The following is a 7,584-nucleotide window of genomic DNA, read 5'->3' on the forward strand; positions in this document are numbered from 1 at the left end:
TCAGCAGGAGCACAACATGGCCAGGCAGGCGGATTAGCTCTCAGGAAAATCACTTTCAGCCTTCACCAGACTAGGCCACAGAAACACTGGGATTGTCCGTAGCTGGGTATGGTCCCTTCCCTGTCTTCCCTTCCAGAATGGGGAGCAAAAGACATCAGGACAGCCACCTGGGGAAGGGGAGCAATGACATAAATCAAAATGCCTGAAATGAATATGGATAGGAGCATGCTTTATGCAAACATATGCAAATAGGAATGCAAATATACCATAGGGTGGGTAGGGCAAATGCAAATAAGGGCTCCAGAAAGTCCTGACAATGAGGCTCTCTTCAAAGAATGGGACCCAGGGATCCCCAGATATGTTCTTGCACAGAGCTTGGGTCTTCTTGCTCTATCAGAGTCCCAATTTCCCCACTCCCTCCCCATCTTCTGCTTGCATAATGTGGCCTGGGCTCCAGATCACTCAGGGGCCAGGGCCAGAGCACAGTATGGCCCAGATGCAGCATCCCACTGGAAAGGGTTCAGCTTTCCTCTACCTGCGCCAGGCTGCACTGCTAAATGCCTTCCATCTCCTAACCATTGTACCCCTCTGAATGGCTCGGAAGCGTCTGTAACTGCCCATTCCCCAGGACTGCAGTCTCTACTCCAAGTTTGTTTTGTCCCCCAAAGGGGGCAAAGAGAGCGGTCTGCCCATTGAAAAGATGGCCTTTTTCGTGGGTTCTCCCGTTGTTTCCAGAAATGCTCAGCATGCAAAAGATGTGCAATAACAGATAAATGATAGAATAAGTGAACATACAAACGCAAGTTCAAATGCAGGGTCACTTCTTCTGGGACCACTGCATGTCCCCTTCTGCTTCTTGCTCAGTTTTTTCCACAGCTGCCTGTGTATTGGAGCTGAAGTGTTTGTGCTCTTTCCTCATGTCCTCAACTGGTCTGAGCTTGCCATGCGCAGGCATGTGTCCTGGTCGTTGCCCTGGTCTGGCACCTTCAATGGAGGGCTCTCAAATGTTGCTTGACTCGATGAACACATACGCATGCGATTTGTAAGTGTCTGTCTGCTCCCTCTCCCCTTGTCAGAGTGCCTGGAGGGTAAGGTCAGGCTCGCTCGTCTGTAGAACTCAGAGCTTGGCACTCACTACACATGGGGTGGATGGATGGGTGATTGGGGACCTCGGGGATCCCTGACCTGCTGACATGTCTGTCTTTCTCATTAGACTCTGAGGGGTTGGACTCCCTGGATAAATAAAGGTCAAGTGAAGGGATGGAGAAGTGAATGAATGAATGAGTGAATACTGATTACTGTCAGGGATCTGAGGAGACTGTTTCCTGTTGTACAGTGTCATTGTCCTCAACTCAGGACACATGTGTCCCGTGTTCAGATCTGAGCTCCTCTCCCAATGTCTCCCCTGGGATCTGCTCCAGCCTGCAGGCCTTTGCTCCCACACCGGTCCTCACTCCAGCCTCACTCCCACAGTCTTGACCCTCCATCGTTCTTCCTGTGGCCTTGACTGGCTGTTTGACTCGGCCCCACAGCCTCTGGGTGACTTTTTCCTGCCTTCCTTTGAGTTTGCCAGGTCAAGTGCAGCTCTGGAGCCAGCCAGACTTTCTGGGCTTGAGTCTTCCTCCTGCCATCTGCCAGCGAGCAAAAAACAGAATCATCTCCAGGCTTCATTTTTGCATCTGTAAAATGGGAATGATACCAGCTGTTAAGAGCATTAAATAAGATTCCAAACTGACTCCCGGAATGGAGCCAGCTGCTTGGTCAAGTACTTGGCATGTGGGGCTTCCCTTCCTTCCCTGTCCTTGCTGCTGTCCCTGTAGCCCTATGTGGGGCCTAGGAGACCACCCCCCCCATGTTTTCTGGGGGCAGGAGTGGAGTCGTGGAGCTGCTTCAGGTAAAGCCCTCAGCCTGGATGGAAGCAGGGAATGAATAGAGACCATTAAACCAGAAAAGAGGATTCCTAAGAGAGAATCAGAACTGGGACCCACGTGTGAAGTGTTCCAAAGCAACAGTTAAAACCGAAATGAAAAACTAGAGGTTAAGTACAAGAAAGGACTTCCCAATAGTGGAGATTGAGGGAGAAGCACATTGGCTGAGGCAGAAGGCAAGGCTCTGCTGACTGAAGTTTAGGGGGCTTTGAGAAAAAACAAATAATTTGAATTTGTCTTCTGCTTCCAAGTGTTCAAAGTGTTTGCCTAATCCTCATCTTACTTCATCCCCATGAGAAGCCTTTAATGCTTGGCAACAATGTCATTTGTAAAATAGGTGGGACAAGCATTGAGATTCCCCTACCACCCAGGGCAGGAAGAAGGTTCTGAGAGGTCACAGGACTGGCCCAGGGCTGCCCAGAGGAGGGTCAGGGAACTGGGGTGAGAGCCTTCTTATGAGTGAGCCCAGGTGACTGGCTTTCTCTCACCCTTTTCATATTTTTTAAAGCTGAGGTTTAATGCTGATTTTTTTGTTTTGTTTTGTTTTGTTTAAGGAAAAAATGAGAAGTCGGGGGGTGGGGGGAGGTTTTCCCAATCCTGCGGAGTGCCTGCCGTGAGGCCTGAGTCTGGCCATTTACCTCTGGAGAGAAGTCGGTGGGTGGGGGGAGGTTTTCTCAATCCTGCGGAGTGCCGTGAGGCCTGAGTCTGGCCATTTACCTCTGGACCTGGGCTGGGACCAGTGTGGAGGCCATTAGGAAGGACTGTCTTCAAGGCAGGAAGGGAACGTCAGGGCAGGGAGTAGGGGTCTGGCTTCCGAGCTTCCATCAAAGGCAGATGCCTCTTTGACCCCATCTGGGCGGCCGTCCTTTCACCGCCTGTGCGGCCAGACCCTCACCCCACTCCCATCCTAGCCCGGCCCATCTCTGCCTGGCCCCAAACCTGCAAACAATGCTTGTTGACAATCCGTGGGGCCTAAACACTCGATAACAGTCCCCACCATGCCAGACATCCTAACAGCGGGCAGGGCTCTGTGCTGTGACAGGAAGATGCTTTGAATACATCATCCTGTCAACTGAGTTTATTATTCTTTCACTCAAGATAAACTGCAGCCGCCAACGAGAGGCTGTATAAATTCCAGGCTCAGAAGTCAAGCAGGCCCCACTCCTTGTTAAACACTCACTCACACACGCTCACACACACACATGCACATATACATAAATCCTGCCGAGAAAATACCACCCCCTCGGGCCCCCCAGGTCTCTCAGGGCCTCAGTAGCCACCATCACATGGGGTGGTCCCAGGAGCAGCTGCAGACATGGGAACCCAAGGCTTGAGCCTACCCTTGGTCCACTTTCCTGGCTAGGCCTGAGCAACCTCATCCTGGGGGCTGGGGAAGGTCTCCCCACAGGAGCCAGCTGTCCCCAGGTCAAGCCCAGCTTCTTGACACCTGGACTTCTGTCTGTCCAAGGCCATAGCACTGTGTGGGTGGCCAGAGCACCCACACGGCTATGTTAGGAAGGGGAGAGGCTTTCAGACTCCAGAGTGAAAAGCCAGGTTCTAAGAGAAAGTGGACCCCTATGAGGCCTTCAGAAGCATCCAGCACCCATCCTGGGGAGAAGGGCGCCATAGACTATCCCCCAACCTTGTGTGCGTGCACGCGCGCGCACGCGCGCGCACACACACACACACACACATAGAGAAAATGCTGAGGAATCCATATCACTTCTACAGGCATACAATACCAGTTCTTTCCTCCCAAGGCCCCTGGGGATTTGCAACTAGAAGGGAGGGTCCATTGGCTTCATTTCAGTCTGGACCTGTCTCATTTGTGGGCTTAGAATAAAAACAAAACAGAACAAAAAAACAAAAACCCATGTTAGATACAGGGACAAGAATAAGGGGGCAGCTGGACGCAGTGGGAAGGACAGGAGTTTCGGTGATGAACCTGGGTCTCACCCAGGTTCTCCAATCTTCAGTTTCCTCTTCCATAAAGCGGGAGAATCATTTCTCTCATGCCAGATTGTCATGAGGACTGGGGGCAAAGCTTGACACAGAGTTGGTGCCTGCATCAAGTTTCTCCATTTGCCATGCCCTCCTCCTATTCTCCACCAGGCCCAGGAGATAACAGCATCATCCTGTTCTGTGGATGAGGAAGCTAACACTCCAAACAGAGTCTAAGGCATCCCATATAAAAAACTGCCTAGCACTTTTGCTCCCCAGATAGTTCCATGCTCCCTCGCTTAGCTCCTTCAGGATTTGCTCAAATATCACCAAATCAAAAGCCTTCCCTGATCACCCCTTCTCCTGACTTACTTTCACCGCTTGGACTATTTTCTATTTACTCGCTTCTTAGTTTATTCTGTCTCTCCACTAGAATGTAAGCTCCCCAAGGGCAGGGACTTTGTCTTGCTTACTGCCATATCCCCAGCATCTAGAACAGTGTCAGGCACTTAATAAATATAAATTGAACGAATGAAAATAAAGTACTTAAAACTATGCAAAGTACATAGTAGGTATCTAACACATGTAATTATTATCGTCATTCACATCTCTCTACCTACAATGGACATGGTAAAGACCAGCTATGGGGCATAGCTCAACCCCCAAGGGTGGAGAAAGAAGGAAAGGATGCACTTCACAGGTTGAAGTCGGTTCACACAAGCTGTGTGACCTCGGGTAAGTGTGTCCACCTCTCTGAGTCTCACTTTCCTGTCCGATCGAATGGGAATGCCACACCTGTTCTGTGATTTGCAGTCGCCGGGAAGGGTATCCAGGTACTATGTCTCTGCTTTTGCTCTCAGCTCAGAAGCAGACAGGACCCAAGGACAGATGCCTGAGTGAGGTCACGACTTAAGGATCTAGTGTCATCCTGACGTGGGAGCAGAGTGGTCACCTGCTTAGGCAAGTCCTCCTGTTGATAAGTTGCCTTATCAACAGGAGGACGTGCTGGGATCTCCTGACAGGTGGAAAGATGCCTCCAGATTACCCCCCTTCCTGTCACTTTCTCCTCACACCCGCTTCTGTAGACTGAGGGAGGTGGGAGATTACTGCCAATCGGGTGCAGGCCCCACTACCCCTGCCCATCCTAGGGGGCTGCCTCAGGGACGTTTTGCCCTGGGGTCAGGAGCTTCTAGGGAGTGTTCAAGCTGATGGGTGTGGTCATGTTCTCCTTCTCCAGCCTCTCTTCTTGTATTCATATTACATAAATGAGTAAATGAATAAATAAATGAGGAAGTTTTCCAGAATTCACTCCCCAGCCCCAGGCCTCAGGCCGCATTGTGGAAAAAGGCAGCAGTTCACCAAGGAAGACACTTCTGAGTGCTGACTGTGTGCGGGTATGAGACAGCCAGTTCCTCCCCAAGGAGCTCACAGTCTAGTGGGGACACAACACAGACACTGCTTTTCAATCTGGCTTAACACTTGCGAAGGCAGATCTTTGCTCAAGTTGGGGAGCACAGAAGGGGCACATGGAGGAGGGCTCCTGGAAGAAGGTGGTAGCAGAGTGGAGTGTTAGATCCTGTATCAAAAGTGGCTATCAAACAAGGGAAAGGGTGAACCCAGCAGCGGAAACGGCTTGCACAGAGGTGTGGTGTGAAATAGCCTGCGATATGCTTGGAAGGGACCAAGGACTTGGGTAACTTGGGTTCAACACAGAGGGAAGTGGCTGGAGAGGAAGGTAGGCTCAGAGCTGGGACTTCGAGGAAATGGGTGACTTTGGTGCCTTAAGAAAGGGCAGAGTGTGATCAATCACACGCTTTAGCAAGGTCCTATGGCTGCAGAGTGGCAGAGGGATCTGAGGGCTGAGACTGGAGGCTTGTGTGACAGTCCAGGAGTGATGCTGGAGTCTGAGTGAGGGTAATGCTTGCTGGGATTCCAGCCCAGTCTCCACCTACTCGTCGACAGTACATATTCCTTTCCATCAGTTTAGAATCCAGGAAACTGAGGCCTGGAGAGAAGACATGGAGGTTCCGGAATAGCTGAGTGCCACATTCAGGGGGCAGTTGTGATCTCCCTCCTCTGAACTCAGAATGAAACTCTGCTGGGGCTGGGCCTTGTTCGGAGAAAGTTTCCCATAGGGCAGTCAGTTCCTCAGCTCTGTGGTTTTCCCTCAAGAGAAAGCTGAGTTCACTGAACTTAAGGGCAAATATATATTCTTGTCCTTCCTCTGCAGAGATAATAAAGTTAATGGGATTGTTTCCTGTGTGCAAGAATAGGGCTGTTAAGAAAACATTGTGGAGTGAAGGCTGTTTGCAAAGGCCAGGCGGACAGGCCAAATCTTTGCCACCAGGAGGAAGTAAAGGGTGTGTCTCCACGGGCAGGGGGCATGGTGCCACTGGTGCCTTGCTTTGCCCGAGCCTGCTGCGTGCCTATGCTGTGACTTCCCTCTGCCTCACTCGGCTCAGATTGCAGAGCCACCAGTTTCGGCTCCCTGGTCTCCAAGGTATAGGTTAGCTGGTTAGTTGGTTAGCTTTTGGCAAAACAGTTCATCCTGGTCCAAGCTGAACTTTAAAAATTGTATGGATCCCATCTCTCGTTGTAAATAGGGACACTGAGGTCTCAGGTCACACAGCCAGGTTATGGTAAGGCCTGGTACGAAAACTGAGGCATGAAGATAGGAAACGGCTTGCCTTGGTCGTAGAGCCAGCCGGTGTGTTGCAGTGTTGAGACCGAAGCTTGGGGAGGAGAAATGGCTTGCTCAGTCTCCCACAGCCTGCTGGTGGCAAAGCCTGGTGTTGATCCAGGTTCTCCACCCCCGGGACAGAGCTGGCTGATCCTATGTGTGTCCCCCCTCCCCCACCCTGCCAGCAGAGAGAAGCCTCAGAGGATCCCTGCAGTCCATCTCTGTTTGCTGAGCCTCAGTCATCCCTGACCGTGCCTCCAACTTCCCCCACCCTCTCAGCCCTTTTAGATCTTATCGGCCCAGGCCCCATGAGGGATCCTCACCTGGACCATCCTCAAAACGCATCCGTGTGCACAGGTGCGCTGGGCTGTGGGGGGCTGGGTATTCCGGCAGCAGGTAGACAATGGCTGGGTTAAGAGGGTCATCTTCTTTTCGCACCTCCTGATTCCTCAAGTTTGTAAATCATTATCCCAGGCCACACAAAGCAGGCAGTGAGCAGGCCTTGTCACTGCCCCGTGACATGGTAGGCAGGGGCTACTAGGGTCTTGAGTGGCCAGGTGGCAGCTCCTGGCCCTGCGCCCCCTCCCGGTCACCGGGATTGAATTACCCATCTAATCCCTGCTCCTCTGTCCACTCTCTTTGTGCCCATTGTAATTTATAATCGAGGGGCATGATGCAACCTGCTAATTACATTGCTCGATTTTGAACACATCCCAGCTTCTCTGACTCAGGCGACAGAGGGAGGAGGGAGCAGCTGGCTCTGCTTTGTGGCTTATCAGGGCTGGGTTATTCCGCTCACACCGGCTCACACCCGCTCACGCCTCCCCAGCCTCTGCCTTTGTTAACCAGGGTTTGCATCACCTCCTGCTTTCCATTTCTCCGGAATTTTTTTAACGGCCCTTTTTATGAGTTACTCGATCTTGTTGGCTAATGACTGATTGTGGGGCAGTGACAGGGGATCGCTTTGTGTTTCTATTAAATGTTACATGATTGCAATTATGAGTTAACAAGGGACAGCTAATATAAAAATAATCT

The 7,584-nt window shown here is 51.3% G+C and overlaps 1 long non-coding RNA gene across 2 annotated transcripts; it reads right to left on the bottom strand.

Annotated features, from left to right (window-relative positions):
- Window positions 1–6: 6 nt before the first annotated feature.
- LOC107196754 lies at window positions 7–7,259 on the bottom strand. 2 transcript variants are annotated; one of them, XR_003044486.1, is made up of 4 exons: window positions 6,873–7,259; window positions 4,665–4,821; window positions 796–1,679; window positions 7–167 (listed from the first exon to the last, which is right to left on the bottom strand). It is a non-coding gene; the product is annotated as an uncharacterized LOC107196754 (long non-coding RNA). The 2 variants fall into 2 exon arrangements; XR_001518186.2 differs by lacking the exon at window positions 4,665–4,821 and having other exon boundaries at window positions 6,873–7,252.
- Window positions 7,260–7,584: the final 325 nt, after the last annotated feature.

This window comes from Pteropus alecto, unplaced genomic scaffold (assembly GCF_000325575.1).
Source record: "Pteropus alecto unplaced genomic scaffold, ASM32557v1 scaffold7, whole genome shotgun sequence".
Classification (NCBI taxonomy): Eukaryota; Metazoa; Chordata; class Mammalia; order Chiroptera; family Pteropodidae; genus Pteropus; species Pteropus alecto.